This window comes from Cebus imitator, unplaced genomic scaffold (assembly GCF_001604975.1).
Source record: "Cebus imitator isolate Cc_AM_T3 unplaced genomic scaffold, Cebus_imitator-1.0 Scaffold81, whole genome shotgun sequence".
Taxonomy (NCBI): Eukaryota; Metazoa; Chordata; class Mammalia; order Primates; family Cebidae; genus Cebus; species Cebus imitator.
Window position 1 is genome coordinate 5,958,141 of NW_016107396.1, and position 21,936 is coordinate 5,980,076.

Here is a 21,936-nt window from a genome sequence, read left to right on the forward strand (position 1 = left end):
CAGCCTACTGAGTAGCTGGGACTACAGGCATGCACCACCATGCCCAGCTAATTTTTTGTATTTTTTGTAGAGATGGGGTTTCACCATGTTGACCAGGATGGTCTTGATCTCTTGACCTCATGATCCACCCACCTCGGCCTCCCAAAGTGCTGGGATTACAGGCGTGAGCCACCGCGCCCGGCCCGAGCTTTTCTTCATATGTTTGTTGGCTACATAAATGTCTTGAGAAGTGTCTTTTACATCCTTTGCCCACTTTTTGATGGGATTGTTTGCTTATTTATTGTAAATTTGTTTAAGTTCCTTGTAGATCTGAATATTAATCCTTTGTCAGATGGGTTGCTTACGAAAGTTTTCTATTCTCTAGGTTACTGTTCACTCTGATGATAGTTGCTTTGCTGTGCAGAAGCTCTTTGATTTAATTAGATCCCATTTGTCAATTTTGGCTTTTGGTGCAATTGCGTTTGGTGTTTTAGTCATAAAGTCTTTGCCCATGACTATGTCCTGAATGTATTGCCTAGGTTTTTTTCTAGGTTGTTTTGGTTCGGAGTTTTACATTTAACTCTTCAATCCATCTTGAGTTAATTTTTTTATAAGGTGTAAGGAAGAGGTCAAGTTTCAGTTTTCTGTGTATGGCTAGCCAGTTTTCCCAGCATCATTTATTAAATAGGGAATCCTTTCCCCATTGCTTGTTTTTGTTAGGTTTGTGGAAGATCAGATGTTTTAGATGTGTGGTGTTATTTATGAGGTCTCTGTTCTGTTTCATTGGTCTACATGTCTGTTTTGGTACCAGTACCATGATGTTTTGATTACTGTAGCCTTGTAGTATAGTTTGAAGTCTGGTAGTGTGATGCCTCCAGCTTTCTTCTTTTGCTTAGGATTTTCATGGCTATATGGGCTTTTTGTTTGTTTGTTTGTTTCATATGAAATTTACAGATTTTTTTCTACTTCTGTGAAGGATATCAACGATAGTTTGATGGGAATAGCACTGAATCTATTAATTACTTTGGGCAGTATGGCCATTTTTGTAATTATTCTTCCTATCCATGGGATGGAATGCTTTTACAATTACATCCTCTCTTACTTCCTTGAGCAGTGGTTTGTAGTTCTCCTTGAAGAGGTCCTTCACATCTCTGTTAGCTGTATTCCTAGGTATTTTATTCTATTTGTAGCAATTGTGAATAGGAATTCATTCATGATTTGGCTTTCTGCTTGTCTATTGGTGTAAAGGAATGCTTGTGATTTTTGCACATTGATTTTTGTATCAATTTAATTTTCTTATTAGCTTCAGGAGTTTTTCAGCTGAAATGATGGGGTTTTCTAAATATAGAATCGTGTCATCTGCAAATTGAGACAACTTGACTTTTTTTCTTCCTATTAAATACCTTTTATTTATTTCCCTTGCCTGACTGCCTTGGCCAGAACTTCTAATACCATACTGAATAGGAGTGGTGAGAGAGGCCATCATTGTCGTGTGCCAGTTTTCAATGAGAATGCTTCCAGCTTTTACCCAGTCAGTATGATACTGGCTGTGGGTTTGTCATAAATAGCTCTTATTATTTTGATATATGTTCCATCAACACCTAGTTTATTTGGAGTTTTTAACATAAAGGGATATTAAATTTTATCAAAGGGTTTTTCTGCATCCATTGAGATAGTCTTGTGGCTTTTGTCATTGGTTCTGTTTATATGATGGATGATGTTTATTGCTTTGCATATGTTCAACCAGACTTGCATCCCAGGGATGAGGCTGACTTGATTACGATGTGTAAGCTTTTTGATGTGCTGATGGATTAGGTTTGCCAGTATTTTAATGAGGATATTCACATCGATACTGGATGTGAATTTATGACAAACCCACAGCCAGTATCATACTGACTGGGTAAAAGCTGGAAGCATTCTCATTGAAAACTGGCACACGACAATGATGGCCTCTCTCACCACTCCTATTCAGTGGTGAGGATATTCATCAGGGATACTGGCCTAAAGTTTTCTTTTTTGTTGTGTCTCTGCCAGATTTTGGTATTAGGATGATGCTGGCCTCATAAAATGAGTTAGAGAAGAGTCCCTTGTTTTCTATTGTTTGCAATAGTTTCAGAAGGAATGGTACCAGCTACTCTTTGTGCCTCTGGTAGAATTCAGCTGTGAATCTGTCTGGTCCTGGGCTTTTTTTGGTTGATAGGCTATTAATTACTGCCTCAATTTCAGAACTTGTTATTGGTCTATTCAGGGATTTGACCTCTTTCTGGTTTAGTCTTGGGAGAGTGTATGTGTCCAGGAATTTATCCATTTTTTTCTAGATTTTCTAGTTTATTTGCATAAAGGTGTTTACAGTATTCTCTCATTGTACTTGGTATTTCTGTGGAGTCAGTGGTGCTATCTGCTTTATCATTTTTATTGTGTCTACTTGATTCTTCTCTCTTTTCTTCTTTATTATTCTAGCTAGTGGTTTGTGTATTTTTTTTCCAAAAATCCAGCTCCTGAATTTATTGATTTTTTGAAGGGTTTTTTTTGTGTGTCTATCTCCTTCAGTTCTGCTCTGATCTTAGTTATTTGTTGTCTTCTGCTAGCTTTTGGATTTGTTTACTGTTGCTTCTCTAACTCTATTAATTGTGGTATTAGAGTGTCAATTTGAGATTGTTTAAGCCTTCCAGTGTGAGCATATAGTGCTATAAATTTCCCTCTTAACACTAATTTATCTGTGTCCCAGAGATTCTTGTATGTTATCTCTTTGTTCTCACTGGTTTCAAAGAATCTCCTGATTTCTGCCTTAATTTCATTATTCACCCAGGAGCAATTAATAAGCAGGTTGTTCAATTTCCATGCATTTGTGTGGTTTTGAGTGAGTTTCTTAATCCTAAATTCCAATTTGATTGCACTGTGGTCTGAGAGACTGTTATCATATTAATTCTTTTACATTTGCTGAGGAATGTTTTACTTACAATTACATGGTTGATTTTTGAGAAGAATGTATATTCTGTTGATTTGGAGTGGAGAGTTCTGTAGAGGTCTATTAGGTTTACTTGATCCAGAGCTGAGTTCAAGTCCTGAATATCCTTGTTACATCTCTGTTTCATTGGTCTATCTAATATTGACAGTGGGGTGTTGAAATTTCCCACTGCTATTGTGTGGGAGTCTAAGTCTCTTTGTAGGTCCCTAAGAACTTGGTTTATGAATTAGCGTGCTCCTGTGTTGGGTGCATATATATATATATAGAATAGTTAGCTCTTGTGGTTGAATTGATCCCTTTACAATTATGTAATGTCCTTCTTTCTATATTTATGTTTGTTGATTTAAAGTCTGTTTTATCAGAAACTAGGAGTGCAACCCCTGCTTTTTTCTGCTTTCCATTTGCTTGGTAAATTTTCCTCCATCCCTGTATTTTGAGACAATGTGTGTCTTTGCTGGTGAGATGAGTCTCCTGAATACAGCACAATGGATCTTGACTCTTTAACCAATTTGCCAGTCTGTGTCTTTTAATTGGGACATTTAGACCATTTACATTTAAGTTTAATATTGTTATGTGTGAATTTGGTCCTGTCATTATGATGTTACCTGGTTACTTTGCATACTAGTTGATGCAGTTTCTTCATAGTGTCTTTGGTCTTCGTATTTTGGTGTGTTTTGCTGTGGGTGGTAAGGATTTTTCTTCCCATTTTTGTTATTCCATATTTAATATCCATATTCCTTCAGGATCTCTTACAAAGCAGGCCTGGTGGTAATTAAATCCCTCAGCATTTACTTGTCTGAAAAGGATTTTATTTCTCCTTTGCTTATGAAGCTTAGTTTGGCTGGATATAAAATTCTGGGGTTGAAAATTTTTCTTTAATAATGTTGAATATTAGCCTCCACTCTCTTCTGGCTTGTAGGTTTCTGCCGAGAGGTCTTCTGTTAGTCTGATGGGCTTCCTTTGTTGGCAACCTGGCCTTTTTCTCTGGCTGCCCTTAACATTTTTTCCTTCATTTTGACCTTAAAGAATCTAATGATTATGTGTCTGGGGATTGATCTTCTCACAGAGCATTAGTGGTGTTCTCTGTATTTCCTGAATTTGGATGTTGGCCTGTCTTGCTCACTTGGAGAAGTTCTCCTGGATAATATTCTGAAGTGTGTTTTTCAACTTGGTTTCATTCTCCTCATCTCATTCAGGTACTCCAATCAATCATGGTTCGGTCTTTTTACAAAGTCCCATATTTTTTTGAGGTTTCATTTGTTCATTTTCATTCTCTTTTCTCTAATCTTGTCTACATGCTTTATTTCAGCAAGATGGTATAAAACTCCGATATCCTTTCTTCTGTTTGATCAATTTGGCTATAGATACTTGTGTATGCTTCATGTTGTTTTCTTGCTGTGTTTTTCAGCTCCATCAGGTCATTTTATCTTCCTCTCTAAATTGGTTATTCCAGTAAGCAGCTCCTGTAACCATTAATGAAGGTTCTTAGCTTCTTTGCATTGGGTTAGAACATGCTCCTTTAGCTCAGTGGAGTTTGTTATTACCCACCTTCTGAAGCCTACTTCTATCATTTTGTCCATCTCATCCTCTATCCATCTCATCCTCCCTCAAGTTCCATGCCCTTGCTGTAGAGGTGTTGCAATAATTTGGAATAGACACACTCTGGCATTTTTTTTTTTTTTTTTTTTTCATTGACTCTTTTCAATGTTCATGAGTTTGTCTAGCTTCAATCTTTGAGGATGCCCACACTCGGATGCGGCTTTTGTGGGGACTTCTTTTTGTTGATGTTGTTGTTGTTGCTTTCTGTTTGTTTTTCTCTCAATGGTCAGGTCTCTCTTCTGTGGCACTACTGAAGTTTGCTAGGGGTTTGCTTGAGGTCCTATTCATCTGATTGCTCCCACATGTGGATATGTCATTCAAGGAGACTGGAGAACAGTAAAGATGGGTGCCTGCTTCTTCTTCTGGGATCTCTGAACACTGGTCTGATGCCAGTAGAAATGCTCCTATATAGGGTGTCTGACAACCCTTGTTGGAGGGTCTCACCCACTTGGGTGGCATGGGAGCAGGACTCATTTAATGAAGCACTTTGACTATTCCTTGGTGGAGGGGGTGTGCTTCAATGGGGGGAACCCACTCATCTTGGCTGCCCAGATTCCTCAGAACTAGCAGAAGGAAAGACTAAGTCTGCTGGTCTCTGGAGACTATGGCCACACTTCCCTCTAGAGGCTCAGGCCCAGGGAGATCACAGTTATGTCCCTGAGTCCCTGGCTGGAGTTGCTGAAGTTCCTGCAGGGATATCCTGCCCAGTGAGGAGGGATGGGTCAGGGTGGGGCCTGAAGAGGCACTTTGGTCACAGTCTGCCACAGCCATTGTCTTGGGCTTTGGGGGACACCTCTTGGGACCAAGCTGTCTAGCCTCCCTGGCTCCAGCAGGGGAAAAGCATGGCCTGGAGCTATAGAGATGGCTACCACGTTTCCCCTACCCTGGGATCTTAGGCAGCTATCAGTCACAGTGTTGGCTGCTGCCCCTCCTCCAAGGAGCTCAAATGGCTTAGATAGCAGGCAGCTGCAGCTGTGGTGCTGGTGTCCTTCCCCCACCAACCCCCAAACTCGGCAGGCTTAAGCAGATTCTAGCTGAATGGCTGCTGAGAATCTGCATAGCTCCATGGCTGGGACTCTAGGCCCCAGTGACCTGGGCTCACATGTGAGATCTTTTAATCCATTGGTTGTACAGTTCCATGGAAAAAGCATGGTTTTCCAGGCTGGGTAGCATGTTTACTCACTGCCTCCCTTGGCTGGGGGCAGAGATGAGTGCTCCTCTGCCCTGTGTGGCTCTAAAGTGGGCTGCAGCACTGTGCTGCTCTTCCTTCCTCTCTGTGGGTCACGTCAGCTACCTAGTCAATTCTGATGACAGGACCTGGACACCTCGGTTGCCAATGCAGGATTCCCATGCTGTGATGGTTCTTTTCAATAGGAGCCTCCTATCACTGCTTCTAGTTGGCCATTTTGGCCCTGCCCCCTACTATTGCCCATTTTCCAAAGGGACAATTCAGTAAGAATTTCCTTGTGTATCATTTGTAATAATTCTTGTTTGGTCATATGTATAATAAATATATTTCTATAGTTTGTGGCTTTTAAGCGTGATTATTATATTTTTCATCAAATATATTTTAAAATATTTTAAAATAGAATTCAAGATATTTTTCAAGTGTGTGCTTTTGTACTTAAGAATAGAGAATATTATAAAGGCATTATTCTTGTATTTGCCAAAAGTTTTAATATTTTAGGCTTATATTATTTTTTAAAGAATCCCTTCATAAAACTCTTGATATTTTATCATGATGTATCCTGACCTAGTCCTTTTTTTTTCAAAATTGCTTTAGCTATTCCTCATTCTTAGCTCTATACACTTTAAGATTAGCTGATCACTTCCCCCCCCCCACCAAAAAAAAGGAAAAACTCCTTTTGGGATCTAAATAAAATTACATTAAATTTATAATTAATATGGAGAAAACTAACAGCTTTAGAATATTAAGTATTCCAATTTGTGAAAATAATATAGCTCTCTAGTTGCTCAGGTCTTCTCTAATGTTCTTAATAATATTTTACAATATTTCTATAAAGTATCTTAGAGGTTTTGTTGTTACTGTGAATACTGTATTTATCTATAACATTTCATAATTAGTCGTTACTAGTGTTTAGGAATCCTCATGATTTTTTTAAATGTGGGTCTTACATATAGCAATCTTGCTTTACTCCCTTATTAGTTTTCCACATTTGTTCTAAGTTCTCTTGTAACGTCTATGTAATTAAGCATATCATTATCATCAAATAGTAGCTTTTTCTTGGTATTTTCCCATGTCTTCTTATTTGCTATGTTTTTCTTATTATTTTAGCTAGGACCTACAATGAAATATTTATAGAAAAAAATGACAGCAAGAATCTCACTTTTATTTTTGCCTGGAACTCTTGTGCTTGAAAATGTTTCTAATGTTTCATCATTAAATATAATGATTTCTCCTAGCTTTTAATAAATCTTGATCAGATTAATAAAGTTTTGATCTATTCCTAATTTAAAGTTTTTTTCCTAATCTAGGCAAACATAGAACTTTATTTTTAAAATTTTGCATCTATTAAAGGAATCATGATTTTTCTTCTTTAATGTTTCATTAAGGGTTTTAGTATAAATGCTTACTAAAATTGAAACATCCTTACATTATTGGTAAAATTTTTCAATTGTCCTGTATATGTTGTGAAATACTTAAGAATAATGTATATATGTAATTATATATAATTTATATTTTATTCTTATGAATATAGTAATTTGAATATAAAAAATATTCAATAATTGTGTACTTTAATAATAATGAGAAAAAAATTCTTATTTATAATGTTAAGATATTAGCTCTAAGAATGAAATTACATATGAGTGGGAATACTGAGGAATGTTACAAAGCTATATTAGAACCACTTGAAGAAAAAAAAGTAGCCCTTCTGTTTAGAAATATGATGTGATGGCAAAAGATAATGGAAAAAATGTGAAATGACTTCTTTTGTGCTTTTTGCCAGTGAAATTTTGTAACTGGAAAGTGGAACAAAGATTTGCAGGAGTAAAAGAAAACCCAATACGGTCAAAGAAATGGTCAGAACACCTAATAAATTAACTCAAGTTTTTGGCCCAAAGAGCTACATTTCAAATTTCTGAGAGAATTTGTAGGTGTAGTTGCAGAACATACTTCCATAAATTTTTATAAACTCTGATTAATATAGAATAGGACAAATTACCAAATTAGGCAAATATGTTTCTGATCTTCCAGAGAAAAGGAATAAAACAGAAACTATTGACCCATTCAATTTAAATTAATTTCAGGAAAAAGTATTGTACTGATTGTTAAACAAAAGACAGGTGCAAAAATACAGGGAAGTTATGATATCTTGAAAGCATTATACACAAACTTTACAAAACCAATGCAATTTCTTTCCTCTTTTAAAGGAGGTGCTAAAAATGGCAAATAAGAGGAAGAAAAAGACAGCATGTAAATGAATTTCTGCCAAGTATTTCACTTGATAGTATCTGGTATAAGACAGGAATGTGGACCTAGTGATAATATAGATAGGTCAATTTGTATGGGGCTTAATTAAACAAACAAACAAAAAGCTTAAGAATGATGGATTAATATTGTCTTGAAAGGAGGTATCATGGGATTCCTAAGTTTTCTCTTTTGTCCTGGCCCCCATTCTCTTCCATGTTTTTATCAATAACTTGAAGAGAGACAGAGCATAAGTAACACTTGCAGGTGGACATTACCTCAAGGTGGGAAGAGAATTAATACATTGAATCACACGCATCCAGCTTGTTGTAAGAATTAAGAACAGTTTTGTTTTGATTTTTGGTCTAAGCACACTAATAAGTAAGTGCAGACAGTTGAAAAAATTGAGTCAAATCTGTGTGAAATTAAAGCGATATTGTGTTATAGCTAGATTAAAAATGAGACAAACAAAGCAAAAGTTACACTTAATGAGATACACATGTCAGGAGCACTTCAGGTGAAAAAGACACAAAGATTCACCTCAAAAAAGCATGAAATAATGAAAAATCTAGTGTTTGTTTTTCAAAAGTTTCTAATATAATCCTAGAATATGTGTGATCTATATTGCTGTGTTCTACCCTGGTCATACTTATAAGCAATATTATTGCTGTTTTTAGTTTTTCTCTTCATTTCTAATAGGGACATAGCTAACTGGAACACAATCAGAGGAAAAAAAGAAAAAAGTCAAAAAAATTTTTTTTCTCTGAAGAAAAGGTAGAACAATATTGCTGTTTAACCTGGAGAAGACTCAGATGTCATGCAAAAGCACTCTTTAAATATTTAAAAGGCAATTGAAGAGCAATTAAATCATTGATGTCTGTCCCAAGAGGACTTAAGTATAATGAAATGATGGACCATTATCATGAAATAGAATTTGACTCAGTATACAGAATTAAGATCAAGTTTAGCTGTATAAAAACTGAATCAGCTGTATTAGGTGATAATGATTTCCATATCACTGGGGAGATTATAAACTATATTGCTATGTGAATCCAAGCTAAGGTTAGACCACAGATTTTCATGGTAAATTTCAAGTCTAATATTAATTTTTTCATTTTATGATAAACAATTTTTAACTTGTTTATTGATCTACCCATTTTTTTACTGATTTTTTCCAATTGTTGATATTCGCCAGCAAAACTATTATTATCTCACAGTTGCTAATTTTAGGACCTGGCTATATTCACATCATCAAAGTTGATGGGGGTAAAAATCATTATCTCTTAGAATATCTCCAAAAGCTGAACTGTTTTCTGGAATTTTATTTCAGGTTTAGCCTGAAAATACTAGTATGGTGAAGTTCTAAATATTCCAAGTCACAAAATTATTCAGTTAGAAATCACTATCTAATTTAAGTATGAATTAACTGTTACTATAAGGGTTCTTGAACATTTTATTAAAGAAGGAAAGAAAAAATGGCTTAGGAAGCTAGTCAGTATAACTAACCACAATATGAATAATCAGAGCGTATGTTTACAAAACTAATGTAATAAGTTTTTAAATTCAATATCATATCAAAAAGTATAATTTAAATCGAGCAGTGGATAAAGTTATTGGCGATAATTGATTGCATTTAGAAATGCCTTTTTTAAACTATAGTACTATATGTTTTAAACTGTGTCTATACGGTGACAGAATTTGGAATAAAATGGCAAAGCACTACATTTCATTAGTCATAATTTTGTTTCACCTTGCTCAGTACCTACTATATGAGAAGCAGTGTTTACTCACGTATCACAGAGTCTATTAAGAAAGTTCATAATCAAGTAAACTAACATACCTGAACATACGATTATCAAGTATACTAACAAAGTATACAAATTTTCATATAGGACTTTTTATAAACATATTTTTAGTTAAATGGCATGTTAAACATTTTAACTTAAAGGAGACAATTTTTTTTGGAACCCATATTCCTTATTATTATTTATTTTCTGTGAGAATAATAGAAACACCTCATTGTATGGACATCATAACATATGTGTTAGTTTCTCAAAAGAAATATTTTCTTTCTGCTGAATTCTCATCTATGTATATTCTGAGCTCTAGTTTAATGAATTCTCTAAAATACACGACTTCAAACTTCACAACATATTAGTATAAGAATAAACATTTAAATATTTAATTTAATTTTTTAAAAAAGAATGGCTGCTGAAGTTTACACACTGTCAAAAGCAAGAAATAATAACATCTCATCAGAAGAGAAAATGTTAAAAACACACAAAGTTTTTTTATAAAATGGAAAAGAGGCCATTTAGTATGAGTACAAACATGTCAATAATCTGTGAAGAAAATACGGCTTTGTCTAATTATTAGAGTTTGCAAAAGACTGAATAATCAATCAATCAATTCTTAAATTGTAATTCATATATTATTTAAGAAGGCAGGGGAATAGATAACTTAGAAACATTCCAAACAAAACAGGTTTAATGATAAAACATTGATTCCTAAAGTCATGTTTCAAATACCTGACACCAGAAAAATAAGCTCTTATTTCAAAGTTGTGAATTCATGATCTAAAATAAATTGTTCATCAATTTAGTTCATGTAAGTTACCAAATAATTCAAGTTTGGATGTTTTTAAAGATTTTTTAAGAAAAAATTACTTCACTTTATAGAAACAGCATTTGCAAACTTAAAGAAATTTAAACAAAAAGATACTGAAAGCAAGTTGATAAAATCTATCTAGAAATACCTATCTTATGCATATATAGAAATATGGATGGAGGATGAATAAATGGATGTTAAAAATGGAACATTATGTGTATTATTTAATTAAGAAGAATTAAATTTAGTTTTATTTTATGGAAATAGGAGACACCTAAATTAAATATGCAGAAATTTCTAAAAGGAATATTATATAAATATTTCTTTCCTGTAAAAGAAATTATTTCTGGGGAATGGAGTGGGAGGAAAAAAAGATGGTATTTCTTATATCAGTTCAATTCTGGGGCATACATAGTGAAGCTTTTGATATAGTTATATTTTTCCAAGTTTCCTTACATTATAAATAGTTTTATTCATTTATTTGCTATTATGTTTGATTGCATACAGCTTTAACTTTTTCTAAAACATACATTTAATTATAACAAAAATGTCTTTGCATTATTTAGTAGTTTGTTTAAAGAACAACTGTTAAAAGCATTTTGTTTTTATTGAGAACTTACTGAAGCTTGCTGAAATATAAAATAGGTATTTAAACATGCATAAACAATAAGCTGCTATACACATTCCCATATCTGTTTCTTGGTGGATAAAAACATTCATTTATATTGGGTATATACCTATCTGGACTGAGATTTTTAATTGATGTTTGCGTGTAATGTGCAAACAATGGTATGTTTATATTGTCGCTATGCTATTTATTTCCTGCTGAATCTTGCATAGTTCTGTCCTGATCTTCTATTTTTCTAACATAGTGAATGACTCCATTATTTCCCTTTATCTGAAAACAGTTTGCTTTCTTTAACAAAGCTAAAATTTAAGGGCCCAGATTTTCATGTTCTGTTCATTTATTTTATAGCCTGGGGACGTCAAAAAAGGAAGAACTCAGAAGTTTTGCAGGAACTGTTAGCAGTTCCTGGCATCTTTCTCACTTCTGAAGTTCTTTTTAAGGCCTTGTTCCTGATACTACTTGTATCTAGAAGTGTATTCAATTCTAACAGGAAAATTCCATTCACCACATATAGCATGGCATAATGCACTTTGATCAACAATGGTACATATATATGACAGTGGTACCACAAGATTACAAAATTGTATTTTTATTTTACATTTTCTATGTTTATATATACAAATGCTTACCTTTGTGTTATAATTATTAGGTACAGTAACATGCTATACAGGTTTGTAGCTCAGGAGCAATAGGCTATACCATATATCCTAGATGTGTAATAGCCTGTACCCTCTAGGTTTGTGTAAGTACATTCTAGGATGTTAGCACAATGATGATATCACCTAATGACACATTTCTCAGAATGTATCCTCACTGTTAAGTGATACATATATAGCTCTAGAACATTTACATCTAGCCAGTGGTCAATGCTGTTGGTCACATCAATATAGAATGTTCTGATTTCAAAACTGGGCTCTAGTGCAGGTTGAGCTTCCTTAAACTGAAAATCTAAAATCTGAAATGCTTCAAATCTGAAATTTCTTGTGCACCAACGTGACAGACACCACAAATGAAAAGTTTTAAACCTGACCTTATAGGGCAGGTCACAGCAAAAACATAGTCAAAATTTTGTTTCATCCACAAAATTATTTAAAACTTATAAAAGTACTTTCTGGCTATGTGTATAAGGTATATGAAACATAAATGAATTTCACATTTAGACCTGGCTCCATCCCCAAGATATTTCATTATGTATATGAAAATATTCTAGAATATGAAAATATCCAAAATCCAAAACACTTACAGTCCCAAGCATTTAGGTTAAAGGGTACTCAACCTGTATCAAATTGGATGAGTTCAAATCAAACTTTTGCCATTTACCAGCTGTATGGCTTTTGATAATTTACTCAAATTCTCATAGCCTCAGTTTTTTCAACTGTAAAAAAGGGAATAATAATAATACCAGAGTAACAAATTTATTATAAGGAATAAATGAGATAATTTAAAGTACTAGGAACTATGTCCGTACATAATAGGCACTGAACCTTGACTTTTTTAATTTGTTTTCTTGTTTTGCTTTTGATTGTTTGCTATAATCCATCACTCCTCAGTGAGAAAAGATAAATGAGAATACTCACTCAGTTTGTTCACTTCAGCCCTGAAGAATTTAGGAAGCATTCTCTAAATTTTGTTGGTAAGCAGGTAAACTTTCTGAAATAGTGTAGTGAGAAGGGACAGAAAATAGGGTTAGCAGCTTCATTCCTCTGTGTGGCTCCACAATTATCTGTTTTTGATTTTGGCTTTTTTTTAGTTTATAATATTTGGCTGCTTTTTCAAAATTAAGCTCATTTATTAGTAATTTTATTATTGCTGTTCTTGTTTATTTATAAACTATTGAGAACAAGATATTTTTAGAATATATTTGTAGTTTGCAATTTTTTTACAGTAGTCAATTTATTTTAAAACCAACTTATTTTAAAACATTTTTAAATAATTGAAAGTATAATACATACACAAAATTACACAAGACATAAATTATAGATAAATGAATTATTAGAAGTGACAACCTCTATAACCACCAATCAGGTTAAGAGAGAAAAATACTACCAGTGCCCTCAGAAAACCCCACAAGTTTCTGAGAGTAACTAGACCTTCATTCCTACTTCCTCTTTCTCAAAAGTTAACTACCTCTTTACCAATGGTAACTACTGCTTTGACTTCAGATACGTTTTGGCTGTGGCCCCATCCAAATCTCTTCTTGAATTGTATCTCCCAGAATCCCCACACGCCATAGGAGGGACTCAAGGGGAGGTAATTGAATCATGGTGGTTGATCTTTCCTGTGCTAGTCTCAGGATAGTTAATAAGTCTCATGAGATCTGATGGGTTTATCAGGGGTTTCCGCTTTTGCTGCTTCCTCATTTTCTCTTGTTGCCACCATGTAAGAAATGCCTTTCACCTCCCACCATGGTTGTGAGGCCTCCCCAGCCATGTGGAACCGTAAGTCCAATTAAACCTCTTTTTCTTCCCAGTTACAGGCATGTCTTTATCAGCAGCATGAAAATGGACTAATACAGTAAATTGGTACCAATAGAGTGGGGCATTGCTGAAAAGATACTTGAAAATGTGGAAAGGACTTTGAAACGGGGTAACAGGCAGAGATTGGAACAGTTTGGAGGGCTCAGAAGAAGACAGGAAAATGTAGGAAAGTCTGGAACTCCCTAGAGACTTGTTGAATTTCTTTGCCCAAAATGCTAATAGCAATATGGACAATAAGATCCAGGCTGAGGTTGTCTCATATGGAGATGAGGAACTTGTTGGAAACTGAAGTAAAAGTGACTCTTGTTATATTTCAGTAAAGAGACTAGTGGCATTTTGCCTTGCCCTAGAGATCTGTGGAACTTTTAAGTTGAGAAAGATGATTTAGGGTATCTGGCAGAAGAAATTTCTAAGTACCAAAGCATTCAAGAGGTAACTTGGGTTCTGTTAAAGGAATTCAGTTTTATAAGGGAAGTAGAGCATAAAAGTGGGAAATTTGCAGCCTGATTATGTCATAGAAGAGAAAAACCCATTTTCTGGGGAGAAATTCAAGCTGGCTGCAGAAATATGCATAAGTAGCAAGAAGACTAACGTTAATCTCAAGACCATGAGGACATTATCTCCAGGTCATGTCAGAGAACTTTAGGGCAGCCCCTCCTATCACAGGTTCAGAGGTTGAGTAGGAAAAACTGGATTCATGGGCCAGACCCAGAGTGTCCTGTGTCCCAGCCACTCCAGCCCTGGCTGAAAGGCACCAACCTACAGCTTGGGCTGTGGCTTCCGAGGGTGAAAGCACCAAACCTTGGCAGCTTCCACATGGTGTTGAGCCTGTGGGTGCACAGGAGTCAAGAATGATCTGCCTAGATTTGAGAAGATGTAGGGAAATGTCTGGATGCCCAGGCAAAAGTTTGTTGTGGGGTGGGGCCCATATGGAGAACCTCCGCTAAGGCAGTACAGAAAGGAAATGTGGAGTCAGAGCCCTTACACAGAGTCCCTACTGGGGCACTGCTTAGTGGAGCTGTGAAAAGAGGGCCACCATCCTGAAGACCCCAAAATGGTAGACCCACCTACATCTTGCACCATGTGCCTGGGAAAGCTGCAGACAAGACCAGACTGTGAAAGCAGTCAGGCGGGGGGCTATATCCTGCAAAGCCACAGGGGCAGAGCTGTCCAAGACTATGGGAACCCACCTCTTGATCAGCATGACCTGGATGTGAGACCGGGAATCAAAGGAGATCATTTTGGAGCTTTAAACTTTGACTGCCCCTCTGGATTTCAGACTTGTATGGGCCCTGTAACACCTTTGTTTTGGCCATTTTCTCCCATTTCAAATGGCTGTATTTAATCAATACCTGTACTCGCATTGTATCTAAGAAGTAACTAGCTTGCTTTTGATCTTACAGGCTCATAGGTGGAAGGAACTTGCCTTGTCTCAGATGAGACTTTGCACTGTGGACTTTGGGATAATACTAAAATGAGTTAAGACTCTGGGTACTGTTGAGAGGGCTTGATTGGCTTTGGAATGAGAGAACATGAAATTTGGAAGGGCCAGGGTGGAATAATATGGACTGGCTGTGTCCCCACTCAAATCTCAACTGGAATTGTATCTCCTAGAATTCCCACATGTTGTGGCAGGGACCCAGGGGGAGGTAATTGAATCATGGGGGCTGGTCTTTCCAGTGCTATTCTCGTGATGGTGAATAAGTCACATGAGAGCTGATGGGTTTATTAGGGGTTTCTGCTTTTTCTTCCTCATTTTCTCTCGTCGCTGCCAGGCAAGAAGTACCTTTTGCATCCCACCATGATTCTGAGTCCTTCCCAGCCATGTGGAACTGTAAGTCCAATTAAACCTGCTTTTGTTCCCAGTTTCGGGTATGTCTTTATAAGTAGCATGAAAATGGACTAATACAACTTCTAACAATAGTTTCATTTTGTCTGTTTTGGAACCTTATATAAATAAAACATCTAGTATGTATTTTTTTGTCTGCCTTCTTTTATTCACACGTGTTTTTTAATCATTAATTAGTTGCATATAGTTGTAATTTATTTTTTTCATTCCTATCAAGTGTGTCACTATATAACTATATTACAAATTATCCATTTGCAGGTTATGACCACATGGATCATTTTCCACTTGGGAATTACTACAAATAACGTTGCTATGATTATTTATCTATGTATGTCTTAGAAAAATATGCATATATTTTTTATGGGTATACCTAGGAGTATAATAACTTTAGCAGAAAATATGAAAATGATTTTAGTGGGCAGATACTGCATTGTGAGCATCAGGATGGTCTATATTTACAGAAGAAAACAAAAGCAAATGCTTATACCTAAAACCCTGTGTCATATATCAAATACCTGCTAACTCATAACATAAACTGGTCCCTTTCCTAAGTCCGGTGACAACTTGTAAATAATTGATTAAAAAAAAAAAAAAAGTGTGTAGGGCCCGGAGCGGTGGCTTCCACCTGTAATCCTAGCACTTTGGGATGCTGAGCCGGGTGGATCACAAGGTCAGGAGTTCAAGACCAACCCGTCTCTAATAAAAATAACAAAATTAGCCTGATATGGTGGCGGGCGCCTGTAATCCCAGCTACTGGGAAGGCTGAGGCAGGGAACTGCTTGAATCTGGGAGGCAGAGGTTGCAGTGAGCTGAGATTGGGCCACTGTACTCCAGCCTGGGCAACAGAGCGAGACTCCGTCTCAAAAATAATAAATAAATAAATGAATAAATAAATAAAATAAAAAATTTAAAAAGTGTGTCATTCAAATATGAGGAATAAGCAAAAAAATAATAATAATAATAACCAGCACAGGATCTATAGAAAAAAAGAAAAAGAAGACAATAGAAAATGTAAGTGGATGACAAAAAACTCAAGTGAAATAAAAAAGTGTTATCACAAAGCAGTTGATTTTTTATGAGAAATTTTTACTAAAATATTTTACCACAAAACTTTAAATATAACAATGTAATTAGCTTTATGGAACAATAGCACATATGAAAGATATAAAAGACAGGAAATATATGTTAAATAATATAAGTGAAAATTAAGATAGCACACTCATAAAAAGTGGGTCAAGTTTTTAAGGCTCTCAAAGAAAATCAGGTAAAATTAGAATTCAAATAAAATACAATAGATACTATTAACAATACAGCAGTAAACATAAAAACAGAATTGAGAAAAGCAGAATAAACATTAATGGTCAGAATTAAAAAGCATTGGAATGATAATGAGAATATGGTGTGGGAGACAAGCAAAGAAGACATGATATAACAGTCAATATCAGTGAAGAAGTAACTGAGAAATGAAGGAATAGAAAATTTTAATTATATTTAACAATACAGAAAAAAATTCATGAAAGACTGGTGTAGGGAAAGTGAAATATAGTGCACTAAAATATTGGTCTTCAAAAATAACGGTATAATTTTTTGACCATGGGGTTAAAAATATATGTATATTTATGTATGTACATATATGTGTAATGCTAATAGCATTTACACACACACACATACTTATCAGAGCACAAAGTGTAATAGACTGTTACAGATTTAACCTGTGACAAGTTGAATTAAAATAGGACGGTCTCATACTTCTCTAAAACAGGAAGCAAATTTAAAAGGTAAAAGACAGTTAAATGATTACTATAAAATAATAAAAGAAAGAATGATTAATTTTTTTATACAAACTATTGTTCAAGCATAAAGGTGAACTGTTTTACACATGCAAGAATACAAGAAACATAGTTTCTGTAAATTTTGAATAAAGAATTTATTAGAAGACAGAAGTAAGTGAACCAAGAAATCCATAAGAAAAATGCAGCAAAATGAGTAACACAAAAACAAAAAGTGAAAATTCTGGTTGTATAATGCAAATATTGTTAAATGAAGTCTAGGGAAAGCTGTTAAGGGATGTAGGAAATCATTCAAATTAAAAACAGGCTAATTTCCCTTTTAGTTTGTTTTAATATCCAGGGATCAAAAAACCACGTTTAAAGTTGACAATCAAAAAAAAAACAGTGGTATAAGTTCAGTTTTCAACTATAGTGCATGCTTCTATAATACAAGTTATCTCATAGATGATTGATAAACAAATAGCATTGACACATGTGGAAATCACTTGTATAACAGCTCATGTTTCACAGTTGAAGAGAAATACAAAAGTGCAATTAGAAATATCATCTGAAGGGTAAAAACCCTCAGCTAGTTTACAGTAACAGGAGACCTTAGGCATATTTGAAGAAAAATAAGAATGAGCATCTACACTCTGAAATGTGCCTTCTTCTTTATTTGTATAACTGTCACCGTGTGTCAGGTTGCATTGTTTTCCATCCCAATAATACTAGCAGACACACTGGCTCAGAGCTCCGTTCCAACTAGATTGTCTCAGTAACCATAAAGCCTACTGAAAATAAAGTGCTAAGAGCATTTTCATTTCATTATGTTGTGCGTTTTGACTATGTGCTGTGGTAGTCTCTAGTCACATTGAGCTGTTTGCCTCTATGTTCTACTTATTTCATCAGAAACTAATTATTGCTTTTGTTAGCCCTTTTGTTTACATTGGTTTTGAGTTACCTTCTAATCCTGTTCTTCTCAGAAGTCTTGTTCTTTCTAAAAAGTAATTTTCCAGAACACAATGTTTCATAATTAAATACAATGTGTCATAGAAGAAATGACTTGTATTTAAATACATAAAGTTAAGCCCCCAAAAAAGCAAATTAATCAACAAAAATTAAGTGTTGTTTATGGAGGGAGAAGGAAGTGAAATTAAATATATTATTGATTATTGTAGGCTATAATTTATTTCTAAAGAAACAGAAAATTAAGTGTATTACATATGTTATAGTTATACGGGTAATCATTATAATAATAATTTAAATTTTAAATTATTAGAAGAAAGAGATATAATTAAAACAACAACCATGAAGAGAAAGCACAGACTGTATAATAAAAGGTGTTTTAAAGTGGCAAAATAAATAAGAAACCTATTTTTTTTTAAAGTATGAATGAGATAAATTTACCATTAAGAGAACTTTAAACTTCCTCTTTTTCCTGTGACAAGCTTGCAACAAACCAAATATCTAACCAAAAACAACAGAAAAAAAGGGATAAAGTATATAAAGCACCTGCTCGAAGGCAACAAATAAAGCAGACAGTATTTGAGAGTTCCAAATTTCAGAAAGAGGCAAAGCTCGTTACAAGTAACCCAATATTCTGTGTCCTTTCCACTAGAAATGATTTACACATTTATAATTAGAACAAAGCAAGAGGCTGATGAAGCAAGTAGAGAACTGAGCAGAAAGCAGTGACTAAACAGAGACTACAACATTCTCACAGGACTGGGAAGTGAAGAAAGTTTTGACTCATACTGCATTCTACTAAGTCATTGCTAAATGTCTCATTACTATAATGTGATTTTCATAAAAGACAAATAAATGGAAAGATTCACTACATTTATGACTCAGAGGACTAGATATTATAATAATATCAAGCCTCCCCACATTAGTTGATAGAGTCAATTAAAGCTCAGTCAAAATCTGAGTTCAATTGTTTTGTGGAGAATGAGAAGTTGACTCTAAAGTATCCATTACAATTTAAAGGGCCCACCAATGAAATAGAATAGAAAGTCCAGAAATAAATCCTCTCATACATGTTCAAATGACTTTGACAAGGGTTCCAAGACGATTTGATTATAGAAAAAAAATGTTTTTTTCCAATAAATCATGTTGGAAAAACTGAATATTCACAGAGAAAAGAATGACGTTAAACCTTACCTTATACCATATACAAAATTTAACTCAAAATGGATGGATCAAAGTCCTAAATACAAGATATAAAATTATTAAAAGAAAACATAGGGAGAAAGCTTTGTAAGATTTAATTTGTAAATGGTTTCTTGGATATGACACCAAAAGCACAGGCAACGAAAGACAATATAGATAAATTGAACTACATCAAAATTTTAAAAACTTTGTGCATCAAAGGACATTATCCACGGAGTAAAAGGGCATCAGTAAAAGGACAGCATGTGAATGGGATAAAATATGTATCTGAACAGAGATTAATATCCAGAATATGCCAAGAACTACAATTCAAAAACAAAAAACCAACAACCCAATTACAAAATGAGCAAAGTACTTAAAAATTTCCCCAAAGAAAATATGTAAATGACTAATGAGCACATGAAAACATGCTCAACATTACAAATCATTGTGAAAACCACAATTAGATACCACTTCACATTCTTTACAATGGCTATTATCAGAAAGAAAGAAAAAAAAAATAACAAGCATTGGCAAAGATGTGAAGAATTTGAAACATATGCCCATTGCTGGTGGGAATGTAAAATGATGCAGGCACTATGGAAAATGGTATGGTGGTTCCTCAGAAATTAAATATAGAATTATGATATAATCCAGCAATTTGACTTCTGGGCATCTACCAAAAAGAATTGAAAGCAGGAACTCTAACAAATAGCTATAGAAACAATATTCATAGAAATATTCACACAGCCAAAAGGTAGAAGTAAACTAAGTGTCCGTGAATGAATGGATAAAGAAAATTTGGTACATACATACAAAGGAATATTAATTCTATTTACTTGTCAAAACTTTTACACCCTTACAGCATAAACAGGTAGAATCAATCTTTGCCAAAAAAAAAAAAAAAATCTTTGCCAAAAAAAAAAAAAAAAATTAAGAGATTGGGGACTCTAGGATGGAATGCCAACAATGACAAAAGAATCCAACAAGTCTCAATGAATTTATTAAATTGAAATCATATCAAGTATCTTCTCAGATCACAATGGAATGAAACTAAAAATCAATAATAATAAGAACATACAGACCTATACAAATACATGGAAATTAAACAACACGCTCCTGAATGACCAATGGGTAAAGGAAGATAGTAAGAATAAAACTCAAAGATTTATAGAAACAAATGAAAATAGAAGCATGTCATACCAAAACCTGAAAAAAATAAAAGAAGTGTTAACAGGCAAGTTTAGAATAATTAGTGTATACATCAAAATAGTAGAAATATTTCTAATAAAAAAACTTAACATTGTGTCTAGAGAAAATAGAATAGCAAGACCACACCAAACCCAATATTAGTAGGAGGAAATAAATAATAACAATCAAAGCATAAATAAACAAAATTGAGACTGAAAACAGTACAAAATACTGACAAAAAATGTTGAATGTTTTTGAAAAGACTTTTTAAAAAATGACAAATGTTTAGCCAGAATAACTAAGGTAAAAAAGAGAAGATTCAAATAAAATGAGAAAGGCAAAAGGAGATGTCACAACAGACACCACAGAAATACAAAGGGGGATGAGAGACTACTATGAATAACTATATTCCCATAAATTTGAAAATACATAGGAAACATCTATATTTCTGAAAATGTACATCCTACCAAGATTGAACTGAAAATAGACAACCTTAACAGACCAATAACTAGTGATGAGATTAAATCGATAATAAAAATTGTCGATCATGAAAGTCCAGGAAATAACTTCAGCATTGAATTCTGTACAGCCTTTAAAGAAAATTAAAACCAATTCTCAAACTACAGCAAAATACTGAAGCAGAGATAACTATTCCCAACTCATTCTATGAAGCCAAGATAACCCTGAAACCAAAACAAGACACACACACACACACACACAATAAAACTAAAGGTTGATATTCCTGATGAATACAGAAGTAAAAATCCTCAACAAAATACTAGCAAACTGAATTTACACATACATCAAAAAGATAATACATCATGATTGAGTGGACTTTATTCCAGGAATGCAAGAGTGGTTCAACATATGCAAATCAATAAATATGACACATCAGATGACAAGAATGAAGAATATAAACAATATGATCATCTCAATCAATGAATAAAAATCACTCAATAGAATTCAACATCACTTCATGATAAAAATTCTCAATATATTAGGCATAGAAGGAAAGTAAATCAACAAAATAAAGGCTTCATATGACAAACCCATAGCTAAAAATCACACTGAACAAACAAAAGCTGAAAGCTTTTCCTCTGAGAACTAAAACTAAACAAGGATGCCCTCTCTCACCACTCTTACTCAACATAATACTGTAAATCCCAGCCAGAGCAATTAGGAAAGAGAAGAAAATAAAGGACATCCAAATTAGAAAGGAGGAAAATGAATATAAATTTTCTCTGATTGTCTCCATACATAGAAAAACCTACATACTAGGCTGGGCGCGGTG